This window comes from Pezoporus occidentalis, unplaced genomic scaffold (assembly GCF_034315485.1).
Source record: "Pezoporus occidentalis ecotype Australia unplaced genomic scaffold, CSIRO_AGI_Poc_V1 ctg52, whole genome shotgun sequence".
In the NCBI taxonomy this organism is placed as follows: Eukaryota; Metazoa; Chordata; class Aves; order Psittaciformes; family Psittacidae; genus Pezoporus; species Pezoporus occidentalis.
Genome location: NW_026915858.1, coordinates 273,157 through 287,174, shown reverse-complemented (window position 1 = coordinate 287,174; position 14,018 = coordinate 273,157). Strand labels below are relative to the sequence as shown.

The 14,018-nt window shown below is 42.8% G+C and overlaps 1 long non-coding RNA gene across 1 annotated transcript; it reads right to left on the bottom strand.

Moving 5' to 3' along the window:
* Window positions 1–1,498: 1,498 nt before the first annotated feature.
* On the bottom strand, window positions 1,499–10,823 carry LOC134173393 (uncharacterized). The gene is made up of 2 exons (XR_009968230.1): window positions 6,579–10,823; window positions 1,499–3,795 (listed from the first exon to the last, which is right to left on the bottom strand). It is a non-coding gene; the product is annotated as an uncharacterized LOC134173393 (long non-coding RNA).
* Window positions 10,824–14,018: the final 3,195 nt, after the last annotated feature.

Here is a 14,018-nt window from a genome sequence, read left to right as displayed (position 1 = left end):
AGGAGATAAAGTCTCTTCTCCAGAACTGTACAAAAGCATGTATTTGAATGGATTAAGGAATTCAATAACTATCTCTGGTTATGCCTTTATTAGGCAAGCACACCTTTGATTCTCTTCTTACTTGAAGAGGACCCAACACTAGCACTGAATGTGTGTTGCCATATACCTTACTTTATTTAAGTGAAGAACTCAAATTATTCCATATTTGCACCCTTAGAGATGCTGCCCATCCCCACAGTTAAAATGCTTTGAAGAAGTGATTTGGATGTGCCTACAAATTTGTGCTTTAAATGTTGACAGGCCTCTCCTCTCACCTCCACACTTGTTCTTCTATTATCAATCACCTTCTCTCACAGTTTGACGCCGTGGGTTATGAAGGGCAAAATACAACAATCAGCATAACTCAAGTTGCACAGGAGGTTTTAATGACCCACTTAGCGCTGGCAGGCATTATACTGAACCAAATGTGAGTAAAAAGCAACAGGGTGAAAACAAACACAGGCATTTTTATGATTTATTATTTTCATGATCTTTATTCATCATTCTGGCCTATGATATACCTTTTAAAATAACGGCCTTTTAGAAGAGCATTTTCTAAACCACCTTTTCTTTCTATTTCATCCTGCAGTGAATATACTTCTGTTTTTACGTGACCTATCAGGATGATAAAATTCAAGAGTAGCTGGTTTATCATCATGATTTAATCGTGAAGTCAAACCTAAAACAAAGGATGAGAGTCCTTAGTTTCACACAAAACAACTGTAGTGCTTTGCAAAGAAGAGGGATAATCAGGCAAAGCACATTAATAATCTCCCAAAGGCAGTAAAAGCTTTGTCACCAATTTGTAAAGGTACAGAAAATACTTGACCCTGAATTCAATATACCTGTGACCATGCTCCGCTGATCTCTAAATAGTAAAAACCTGCAGCTATGACACTACAAAGAGATCTGTTGGTTTTACACTTACTTATTGTTTTTCATTTCAGTTTATAGGAGCTTCAAAGGTTGAAAGTATAGAAAAATAAATAAATGCACATGAATTTAAGCAGGCACCTCATGCAAAAATTGAGTTATGCTCATAAATTGAGTTATGCCAGTATCTAAAACATAAAATAAATTGGATGTCCAAAGGGAGCTCATGGGTCTTGGGAGGGACTGTACCATGCACAGCTTAGAAAATCCAAGCCCTAATAAGTATATATTAAACTCTAATGAGCTATTGGATTGGCATTTATTGAGTACTGAGAAAGATAAATACGAACAGATTTGTCTGAGTTCTTGTTTAAGACAAATTATAAAAATTATCCACAGTGAAAAACTTTAAAATAGTTTTTAAAGCTTCCCCAAATTGAAAATAGCAAAATCTAAAATCAGAGAATAAAGCATCTGGGAAAGCATACTTTGAGGTGGTCATTATCTGTAAATGAATGTATATATACATGAACAAATAAATAGGACATGCACAGATAAAAAACAACATAAAAGAAATAAAATAAAGCATATATAAGTTTAATTTTATTGTTCTGTGTAGTTTGAACTGGAAGTCATAATGACTGTAGGCAAAATGAACAAAAAATCATGTTATATACTTTCTAGTCCTTGAAATCGAAGACACCGTATCTGAGAATGCTGTAAGTTTACAGAGACATGTGAAGAGCACAGGGAAACTTTCACTTGACTTGTTTCTACTCTGAGAAATTTCACTTTATTTACATACAAAGGAATGACTAAATATTATCAGTAACAGTTTTAATGAAATGCATCTTATTTAGGTAACATTAATGCATCAACAATCTCTCTAAATATTGGCAAAAGCAGTGAAATTAAATGAAAACAGTTAGAAGGATTTTTCTCTTCACCGTGACCTGATATAAGACAATTAGGGAAGGAAGATAAACTTTTTATTAGAAATACAGAGCAGGTGCTTGTAGAGTGTGAACCTTCTTGCACTGTCTTTTTAGTTTTTTTGTTTTTCATTGCTTTATTAGGCTACCAATAAAGTAAGAATGGAATAAATCTGCTTGATTTTAACCAGGCATTATCTTTCCTTGTCAACCTCCGCCATGGTGTCCAATGAGTGTGGCTTTGAAGTATTCTTCCAGCATAAAAAACTTTTCAGGGATAAAAGTGCATTTTGAAACACGTAAGAAAAGAGTGGAAGCTACAAGTTGACTACTGGAGGAATGAGAGATCCAACCAGTATTTGTGAGTTTACCACCTCAAAGAAATGGGAGATTCAGTCAGGATTACTGAAGCCCAAGTGGCTGTGTACAAAACACAGGCAACGCTGCCTGACCCGTGGCCTGAAAGAGGGAGGACACATTGCTCAAGGCTCCACTTCTTTCCAGTGACCTTCTAACAACAGTTCTGTTCTGAAATCATTTCTATCTCTTGCAATTTCGCGCTTTAGCTGTATTTGACACAAAATGCCAAGTACCGTGACTGAGATTTACTCATGCTTGCAAACATAGCTTTTATTTGCATTGACCAAATCCCCTTGGGCATCTCTTATTTTGTCTGTAACAGGACAAAGTACAGTCATAAATATTCATGCTGCTGAAAGGTATTCCAAGATGGAAAGAGTAGTACATAAGACCCCAAACAGCCCCATCCATGTTTTCCAATTGCCTTTGGTTGTGCCATCTCTCACATTGAAAAGATAATTCAATCTTTTGCTCCTTGGTTCCTGCTTAATGAGACTGCCAACAGGAGCATGCCAGTGACGGTGATTTGCTTTAACATGTGGACACTTGTCCAATGGAAATGCCATGAAATCACCAGCACATTTTACATAAGCCACTGAACAGTCATCAGCGAGTAGGAAAAGGATGCTGCGACATGATCAGTAAATAAGTAGGTGAAATTCTGTCTTGTCTGTAGAGATGTTGGAAGTGAAATCTGCTGCACAGCTTGCGGGTTTATATGAACAGTTTGCTAATTAGAGTTGTATAAAATGACAATTTTTCAAGAAAATTTCCACCCTTCATAGCAGCCCAGTGTGAAATCTGATATTTTTTGAAAACCCAACAAATGAGCTATTCTCGTATTTTTTAAAAAGTTTCTACAGGCAATCCAATACCACTGCTGAATGCTGCAAATTTTCAGTACCACCTAAATGGTTTTTTTTGCTGCATAGATATTCGCTGGGTTTTGGCACCCTTCAGCTGCTTTCCTCCTCTTTCCCCTGCCTATTTCTGTTGCCCACCAGGATAATAAGAAAAGTGTCAGGAGAGCTCACATAAACTCACTGTCATTTTTAAAGCTGCAAGTAATGACATTCGTTAAATGAATGCAATAAAAACTAAATATAACAAATTGGGTTCATTCTTTTCAAAAGCCTGCAAGAAAAGAATCCTTTCCAGGCACACCCATTGGGCTTTTCATGTGCAGAGTTTCCTGTGGAAATTCCTTTTTTAAGGAATTCTTATGGAGGATTTTAAAGAAGATCCTTCTGTCTTTGTTACCATCACCCAGATGAAACCAGAAAGATGCAAAAAAGCTGAGAAAGAACAGGAGCTGTATAAAATTCTTCAATTGAATCTCAGTTCCGATTGCATTCCTTTTCCATCGCTCTGTTGAGCTCTGCTGAGAATTTCCCTGTGGGGGCAACCAGAGTAGGACAGTCTCTTGATGAAGCATCCCTCTTCATAGGCAGAGCTGCCAAGAGTGGATGAGGACCATTTTTGACCTTTGGCCAGATCCAAGATCAGGCCAGCCAGAGAAGCTAATCGGGATGAAGTACACTGCTTTTGCCAGCGTGCAAACCCTCCCTCTAAGTGAATCTGGATAACCTCTCTGTTGAAAGAATGGAAAAGAAAATATTTTTAATTTTTTAATTCTTCATACTTTCAATTCTTTTATTTATTTATAAAATGCTATTGAAAAAGAAAAAAAGGAAAAAGATATCTGAATATGATTTATGCCCAGTGAACTCAGGACCTGGACTTTAATGGGCTCTGGCTTGTGCTGCCTACAAACACAGTAGTAAAGAGGCAATCATCTGGGGGGGTGTGAAACTGTGCACATTCATGTTAGTGTTATTGGTAGCAGCGGCAAGGAGCAAAGGGAGTATTTTTAAATAGCTAGTGCTCCACAATGCCAGGTTTTAAGATACAGACCTCTCAGCCTACAAGCCATACAAGCTAACCCCAAGCTAAACTGGGAGCTGTTCTGTATTTCTAGTCTTGTTTGGGGGTTTTGTTTTGTTTTTTTTTTTTGGTGGGGGGAGGGTTTGCTTGGTGGGTTTTGGTTTTGGTGATTTTCTTTGTTGTTGTTGGTTTTGGGGGGAGGGTTGTTTTGTTGCGGGTTTTTTTGGTTTTGTTTTCTTTTAATAAATAAAAGTGACCTACATTTGCCAGCTAGGTGTCAAACAGAGTTATCAAAGGGTCAGCTGTGCTGCCTGGGACAAAAAGAGGGAGATCCATTTAATTCAAGAAGTCTTGAAAAGGGAAGAAGCAATGGCATTAGGGAAAAAAGAGTGTAAGTCTCTTCAGGACACAACTGAAAGCTGATAATATCCTTCAGGGCTCGCTACAATTCCTTCTCTTAAGAGAAAGGCTCGTTCTCCATCTCCCTGGCCTCCAAAACTTCTTTCTTTTTAAAGTGAAACATGGAAAGAACCCTGTATGTGACCCATCATCAAGGGCAGCGTGAAACAGTGGGGGTAGCAAGCCCTTCTTCATGTCCCTGCCATTAGGAAACAGGTCAAAGGGGCCAGTGAAGATGCCACCCGAGACACCCAGTGGGATGGTGCTGCTGGCAAGAAGGACTACCTGTGCTGCTGAAGCCAACAGTGGGAACCAGTAAGGAGATAATCACCTCCTGCCACCACACAGCAGCCATCACCAAACACAGGCAGCGCCACACAGCAAACCCAGGACCTGCAATAAACACTGAAAGGCCAGTGGAAGGCCAATGGAGCAGGAGAGAGAAGTTACTTCACTTTCTGGGCTGTGAGGTAATCTCCTGGATGGCTGCAGAAAGCAGAAAGTGTGACAGAAAGAGGCAAAAAATGCCCCAGAGTTCCTAGCTAACCTGACTTGGAGGAAAAAAGATCCTTTGTGCCTGGGACAAAATCTTTTTCATCTCAGCTGTTGAGGAAGACAACCTCAGAGATGTTTCCCAAAGCCTCCTCCATAGGTCCTGCTAAGGAGGAAGGGGTGGGCTGAAGCCCATGCATTGCTTCACAGCAGTGCAGCAATGGGATAGCCTACACAGATGACCATGAAGCAGAGAAAGGATTATTTGGTTATTACTGTCAGATGGTGTTTTGCAGCAGTCAGAGTGAAACCCAGGGACACACTATTGTAAACACCATAGAAATAAATAGTTCCCATCTCGAGGCATTTGCTGTATGAGTAAAAGCGACGCCTGGCAGGTGGCCGCCAACCACAATGGCAGAGCTCACAGAGCAGGGGACGAGGTGTCCTCCAGTTGCACAGTTTGGAAATCCAAGGAATTTCTGAAGTAATGAATCACAGATTTCAGCCAGAGTTTTGCCTGAGAAGCTGCAGGAGCTTTCTTAATTAGAAATCTGTCCCTCTCATTGGCTGCCAATTCAGTTACCCAAAGCAGAAGCAGAAAACCTTTCTTATTTGCTCCCTCTGTTTTCTCTCCCATGGAAGAAAGGGACAGATCAGGCAGGACTACAGTTTGGAGCCCTTGCATGCAGTAACCTCCTGGAGCTCAAGGAGCTTTCAAGATGAGATTCACTGTGACAGCTGCAGGACAAGACCGAAGCTGTCCGCAACATCACTGGAATCCTCTCCCTCATGGGTCTCTGCTGCCAGTGGAATAGATCCCTGGCACGCACTTCTCTGGGGCACTGCTGGACCTCCAGCCTCCTTCTGTGTCTCCTGCCTTCCTCTCCATTAAATGACTCTTTCCCTTCTGCCTCAGTCCCCTTTCCAAAATTAACTGAGTCACTACTTTTTAATCTGTACCTTCCTTTGACATGGAGCTGTCAGCTCTGCTCACTTCAATAGCTCAGAGCGGCAGACTGAGTTTACGCAAAGACGTTTTCTGGCTCCCCACATGGCAGAGCTGCATCTCCCCGATGCCACACTGCTGTCTGAGGTGGGGAGGAGTAATTCTGCCGTTGTGAGGGTGCGAATGGGACCATGGTGACACATCCAACACTGCAGGCCCAGGATGCCAGGATGCCACTTATGGCTCCCAAGCTGTCCAGCGTGCTTGCACCTATATGGGGCCATAGGTGCTGACTGAGCCCAGTTCATTGCACACATCAACTCACAGGTTGGACCATGGTGTCAAGAGTTCATGCTGGAGCTATTGGATCAGAGCTGGGATCCACAGGGATCAGGTCTGGGCTTGTCCCTTGTGCTGAACAAGCACCATGCAATCACGGTCGCCTGCAGACCTCAGGGCAGCACAGTACAACATCTATGTCCTACTTACATTTTATTGTGAAAGCTATTTTGAGCAGTATTAGACAGGGATGCAAACCCTGGGCTTGCTCTCTTATGCAGCAACAAACTTTATTTTGAGGTACTTAGCAGTGGCAAATTTTGACTTTCCCTACTGACCCAGAGTATCATATCCCAGAGGATGTGATGCACACAGAAGTCCCATCACCTTCAGTGAACCCAGATGTGGCCAAGGACACAAAGTGGGACAGTCCTTTGAGTAAATGATGAATCCAAATAAATAGTGACTCATGGATTTGGCTTTCCAATATTACGTCATTAGTGAAGCACAGAAAAGGCAGACCACATGTAACCCAGATCAGTACAGGTTAGACTTGCCAGTAGAAAAGCTATAGAGACCAGGTGCAGCCATAAGCTGGTTGTGCAGGGCCAGTGGCAGCACAACAGCTCCCTCTCTCCTGAGCAGGAGAGTTGTAGGGAGAACAGATCTTTAGCAGAGCCCTGGTAAACATGCCCATGGTCAATACTTATCTACAGCTTTGCTTTCCTCTGTCCCTTGCAGCTTATCATACTCACTACAGCTAAACTGACATCAGATGGGTTTCTCCTGGTGAACACTGGTGGACTAGGGCTCTCCCTGTCAGTATATCAATGGGTGGACATTTTTTACTGTAAACATGGGGATTATTTACAGCCTGAATACCATGACCCTTACCTTTTTCTGTTCATTTCTCTGCAACTACAGCCTCTACAGGAAAAATATAATCTTGTCATGAAGACAGAACTTGTATCATTGTGCACAATTCAATAAAATCAGAATAATTTTGACCAAGCATGCGATGACAAACAAAGTTCTGTTTATGGCGAGATAGATGTAAAGCAGTTGTAGTGGTGATTTAGAATTGATTCGATCTAAGTGCATCTCAAAAAACTGTGAAATAGAATCTACCAGCTAAAACTAATGAGCACAAAACTACATTGATTTGGCCCAGGGTGGACAAATAGAACATCTGGCATATTTGGCACCGATGACACAGCTGGCATTGTTGGACCCGTTTCTGCAGAAGGTACAGATGCAGAAATGGGAGAATTGGTACAAACAGTGCAGATGGAACAGTTGGAACAGATGACAGTGGGCAGAGCTGGCGATGCTGGCACAGGTGTCATAACCTCAACAGCTGGCACAAGTTGTGACAATCCTGGGATTTCTTAGTGCAAGGCACATGTTCATTTTGGCTTTGGCTGCAGAGAGATAAGAGCATTTTATAATTAGTAAATGTGCCATTTAAAAAGGAACTTTTTTTCCCATCCTTAAGGACATCCACCTCCAACTGTTACAGCCTGGAATGTGGAGCATTTCTGCAAATTACAATTTCCCAGAGAAAGCTACAATTGATAAATACAGATTTAATATAAGGTAATTAGACATTTTTATTCTCATATAGATAATAATCATGAATAGGATTTCTTCACAAGAGGTTTGATAAAATACATGGTCAGATCTGTAGCCTGATCATGGAGATTAAAACAAGCTTTGTCTTAAAGCCAAGGCTTGTTTACCACCAAATTGGTGGCTATATTTTCCAAAAGTCCAATGCTTCACAATAAAACAGAGTTAGATAGAAGCCACCAGGAAGAGCAGGGTACTGGGTAAGCACTGCAGAAATGGTTAACTGTTTGGCCGAAAAATGAACCATAACTAGGGCAAGAGTGAAAAAAAACGGAGAAGCCATGATATTGCCTTTTCTTTAGCAATGTGGCTTTGTTAACTGTTACTGAAAATACCACCAGTCAGAACCTGATTTTCATCTGAGACAGCAAATACCTTGATCTCCCTCGAGTCCTTACTCCGCGAGTAGCTGTAACAAGGCAGGATCCTTTGATTCCCATGTAAGATACGCAATGAGATGAAGCTGCTTGCCAAGAATTTAAAACAGAAATTAATTCCTTGTTTTATTTCAGCTGTTAAATGCTGTGGAGAGCAGACAGGAAGTAAATCATGCTGAACTCTGGGGCCTGATCCTGCAAAACCGTATTCATGGTTGTCTTCAATAGCAGCACAAGCCCGCAATGGATGGGCTTGCAGGATTCAGCTTCCCTTTTCAGAAGACTTACACCCTGCAGAGACCTTACTTGTTGGATATATTTCTGAACGCACCTTTTATCATGCTGCTTGCACAAAACCAGTTTTCACCAACCTGATTTCACTGCACAAAGAGACCGTTAGTTGGTATTTTTAGTACATTGAATTCACAGGGAAGAGAATTAAAAAAACCCAAACCCAGAAGGACAAAACCCATGACAAACTAAGAAAAATACTGAATTGAAAAATATTTAACAGATTACAAAACCCACAAATGAGTACGTACTGGCGCGGCTGGAGAGGTTTTTAGTACTCAGCCATTTTAAGCAATTCTTTGTCCTCTGTTTAGTCATGTGCTCCCCTACCTTGTACTGTACGGTGCAAATCCACTAGTTAGTCAGCCACACTTGATATTAAGTGGTAACTACAATTTAAACCCCCATAAAACAAAAAAGGAAATAGTTTGGAGTAGAGGAAATCGAAGGTGGGTTGCTCAGCTGCAGTCACAGATATGCCACAAGGAATGGTGGTATTCAAAGCAAAATTCTAATTTCTTGACCCTCCATTTCCAGCATGGATAGGTAATCAGTCCTGGTGGATTGCTACAAAACTCAGCGTGTAAACATCCATAAAATTAGGAGTAGGTCCCTTATACTGGTGTAGCTGCAATGACTTTTCCAGGCTGCCCATCTGAAGAGCCGACCCTGGCAATTTAAAACAGGTCTATTTCCTTCAAGCCAATTTCTCCTGGTTTCCTGGACATGGCCACACAGGCAGCATCACTGCCTCATCCTGGAGGGGAGGAGGAGCACCCTACAGCTGATCACATAGCCATCCCTTCATCAATGTCACCTGGCACTGGCCAGTTACTGCCATGCACTCCCGTGCATGAGCAGCGGATCCACAGCAGGAGCCAACCTGAATGCTTGACATGAGAGAAAGGGGACAAGGACTTTGCCTGGGACGCTGCCTTTCTGCTCTCTTGGCTTCTTGAGAAGAAATGAACATGTGGTTTCCTGTGTTTTGTGAGTGCTTTGCTCTCTGACTTGTATTTAATAGCTGTCTGCACACCCAGCACTTCATAACCTATGGATGCCTCATGAAAACATTCCTGTCTTGCTTCTGGCTGCAAGCTTTTATGACATGCTTTAATGCCCCCTTCAAACAGTTGTTGCACATGCTGGCTCACTGCTGTCCCCCGAGAGCTACCGCCGGGGTGTGATATTCCAGCTGGGGTGGCAACTGGGGGAGGGAGGCTGCCAATCCCCCTTTGTAAGCTGGCAGACACATCCTAAAGGAAATTTCTATCAACCTTGGGGTGAGCTTCCTGCTCCTGGTGTGTCCTGCAGTAAAATGCTGCCATTTGCTCAGGGAAACAAGGTAATGATGGACAACTTTTTTTCCTCTGCTTTGTATATGCGGTGGGTGTCCCTTCATGATACACAGCAACCTTTTATTTTTGTGTTAGGTGTTGCATTTTAATTCAGTCTTCCCAAATTTCCGACTTGAGTCCACCATGTTCTAAACAGATCAAAGCCTACTCATAAAATTATCTCCTATGCACTGTTTTTATTCCACTTACACCTTCAAAATAAAGCTCACGTGGGATTTAATTACTATTTATGATGGGTGCCGCCTCTCTGCACATAGACTGTATTTCTCCCATCCCCCCCAGAAAGGAAGCCTGTTAATCATTCTCAAGATGCTGCTCAGTCATCACAGCTCAACATTTTCTCTTATCTCAACGTTCTGTGATTGAGGATCAGCTCCCCAGCAGATATGAATCATTACATCTTCTCCAAAGTCAACAGAACTCTTCTGATTGCCGTATTGAGGATCTGGCCTTGTATATAATGGCAGCAACATCTACATGAAATTGATTTTGGAAGCAGAAGTGCAATTTTTCTAATATGATTAAAGCACACGCTGTTGCAACAGCAGGTACAGGTTGGACATTGAGTTAGTAAATAATGAGTAATGGCCCTTTGTATGCACAATCACTGGCTGATCATTCCCTCCTCTACCTTATCCACATGCTGCCCACTGTGAATGGTGTGTTCTCCCAGTACCATGTAAATCTGGTTGTTTGAGTACTGGTTTAGAAGCCAGCCTAATCCACCACAGACTTCTTGTGTAACCTGGAGCAAGCCTTTTGTGTCCCTGATATTCCTGGTGTGAGAACCTGGGAAAACATCCAAATTCCCGGGTCTTGCTAGGTACCTCAACCCACTGGGACCCACCGATACCCACTCATCCTCTCATCTTTGCTGCACTTCTGCAAAACAGAAGCCCAGGTGTGGGGGACACAGGGAGCTATGGTGTGCTCTGGCCCACCATAGGCTGACCCTGCCTGTCTCAACAGCCATGGAGACCAGCTATCCAATGTCAAAAAAAACCCACAAACAGCTTTTATTGAACCATCAAAATAGCTCCACTGGGTAACACTGTCACCTCATTACTTCTATCTCTTCCTCATACCTTTGCAATACTAACACCTGGAATAAAAGGAATAGTGTCTTCATTTACTGCCATGAAGTGCCCAGGGCCTTGGAGTCAACTGTAGTTGCAGTAAGCATAACAGTCACCAACCAATCATGATCAGAGTGGCACTAGTTTTTGCTGTCATTCTATACCTTACCTTGAATCGATTCCTATATTGATGGCATTAATCCAACTTCCTAAATGAATTTTTAACCTGATTTCTGTTCATTGAAATGATGAGCACTCTTTCATTTAGTGGTGAAACTTCTTTGTCACTATATCAGAAGATTGTCTATTTTTCCCCACCACCACCACTATTTTATGCAGATCTTAAATTCAAATCTGGACAAGGCTGTTGCAGGCTCTGATCCAAAACTCAATTAGGTCAATGGAATTCTCTCCTTGGGCTCTGAATCAGGGTATTTTCAAGATCACCTGCTCCCCACATCATTTCCCCAGGACTGGTCAAGAGGCTTAGGCTGCATGCTGGGGATCTTCTTGGGGGCCTGGAGGGAGGAATGTGGCTCACTTAGTCCAACATTAATCTAGAGTATTCGGACTTCCATCTAGAGGTGCTTCTGGCTTTCTGTCTGAACAGTTTATTCCCAAATTCTGGAAGTTCCTTGCTGGCCTTGCTTTCAGAGCAGTCTTCAAGTGTGAATCAGAGAGGAAGGTCTGCCTCTTTCCTTGCCTTGGGTACTCAGTGAGGTCTATTATCAGAGCACACGCACACACAAATAACTTCCAGCAGCGAGTTGCATCACTGGAGTTAGCACTACGCAAATGCCCAGGAAACAAATGCTGATGCCTTTATACTGCGCAAATCTGACTCCAGAAATTGCCTCAAAGACTTCACTGGTGCTGTTTGCTGAGCAAAGTACTGTTCTTCTGCATGCTATCAAAATACAGCCCTAAGTGCTTTCCTGGACCAGGGCCCAATACCTGTACATTTGTCTTGGAAGATAAAGTAAGTAATGATACATAGGGCTGGGTGAGAGTCATCTCATTACATTGACTGCTTTTTCTTGGCTACTGCAGATTTTCTCATGTGGCTGTGGCTAAGGGAGGACAAATGTCTCTGCAGGTTCTGTCTATGGGATTTACTGGGCTTTGCACACTCAAAAACTGCACAGTATTTTTTCCAGTCTAGACTGGACCTTCCTTTCCCATCAAATATGAAATTTCAGCATTGGGTCTGCCCAGAAGAACCACATGTCCTGGGTCTTCAGAGGTCTAGCTCTGTCATGAGACAGTACATGCAATCACTATGGGAAAGACAGCCTCATTTTTGTCTCAGTGTTGGAACATCTTTGCCATCTTAAGCCTGTGAGACCAGCCTCCACTTTCATTCTAGGTGGCCCTTTTCACTTGTAACCTGAGAACACAAACTTGTGAAGTGCAAAGCCAGGTCCAGCACTCTCTCGCTCTTTTCAGATCCAAGGCACTGTATTTCATTTCTGTTGATGAGCCTGGCAGGGTTTGCACAGCCTCACCTCCCCAGACCCCGCAGAAGAACCTCCTCCAATGGGGAAATGTACTCACTGTTACAAACAGCAGCGTAGTGCATGAGAAAAGCTGATGATGCTTGTTTTGCCTTGCTGGGATATCCTTTTCTTCACTTTCTGGTACATAGCATACCAGGATCTTGGTTGAAGCACAGTTTATTGAGATTTCTGGCATTGATACAGCTGAATTATGTTTAATTCAGCTCTACAGCCACAAACCCTCAGTGCTGCAGGGTTGCACATGCCTTCTTTTCGCTGCCTTCCAGTAAGTTTCTGTATTCTTTGGTCTTTTCATCTGCAATGCTCACTTAAAAGCAGCTGATGTTCAGCATGCAAATTATTAGAACAATCTCTTTGGGGCTACTCATCGTTGGCATTTTGGTACCTGTCCCCGCAGTACAGTTGCGTCTTACTCGTGTTTTCATGTGTTCCTGTATTTTTTAAGCATTTTTAGCCTGAAGTGGGGTCCTGGTTTCGGGCCCAGTACTTGTGCAATGCATGTTGCACAGTTACTACTAAGAATACTAATAATACTAATTAATAACATGCTGCTGAAGGGGAAATGAGTTCCACACACACCATCAGGATTAGAAAATGGGACCTCTCGTTTTCCTGTAGCTGCGGTGATTTTGTAGCCATAACAAGCATAAAAGAGTAGGATTTCTGGAAGGGAAAACTAAGAAAAAAAATAAGTGTGGCACACAGAGAGTCTAGAATTTACCAGAAGAGTCTAGGGGGAAGCCTCGTGTGGTCTGACAGAAAATACCTGGCAATTACAATGTTTTGAGGGAGAGGGAGATGGAGGAGAAGAGGGAAAGAGACAAGAAAAAGGAAAAAAAGGGAACAGAAAGGGAAAGTGAAAGGGGAAAACCAGGAAAAGCAGCTTGCTCCCAAAGAGATGTTTTACACCAGCTTTTGCAGGGTTACTCTTTGAAACCAACGAGATTGACTGATCAAGGAGACAGCTGTCCATTTCCCAGGACTGCGATCCAGAAGCTGGCAGTTTAAGAAACCAAAGGTTAAAGGGAAGCAAGCGCTTGGATAAGGAGGAGAAGGAACAGCTGTCTCCTATGTGGGAGGTGATCAGCACATAAAAATGTTCCGCGAAGGGGCACAACACCAGCACCTGGCAGGGGCAGATCAGCCTAATCCCAGCCAGCAGCTGGCCGCACGCATCGCCCCGTGCCCCGGGGAGGACCTGCTGCGGTCGGGGTGTCCCCGTGCTACTGACCACGAAATTTAAAAGGCACTTGTGGCCCTCTCAATGGGTCCATAGACTCATTTGCCCCTGCAGCCTGAAGCCCTGAGGTTTCCCTGTCTACATGAGCTATTCCTACCGTCTTTCACTGTGTGAGTAGAGATCACAGTGTTCAGCTTTGTCATACCTTTGGGTAATTATGTAAATAGAACATCTAATTCACTTCTGTCATAACCACCCACTAATCAGTACGTGTGCCAGTCTTGGAGATACAATTTGTGAGACTGGAGGACAATTGAAGGGACAAGGCTGCACTCACTATCCAAGTGTCTCATTCTTCCACACATGCCGGTTGTGCATCATTT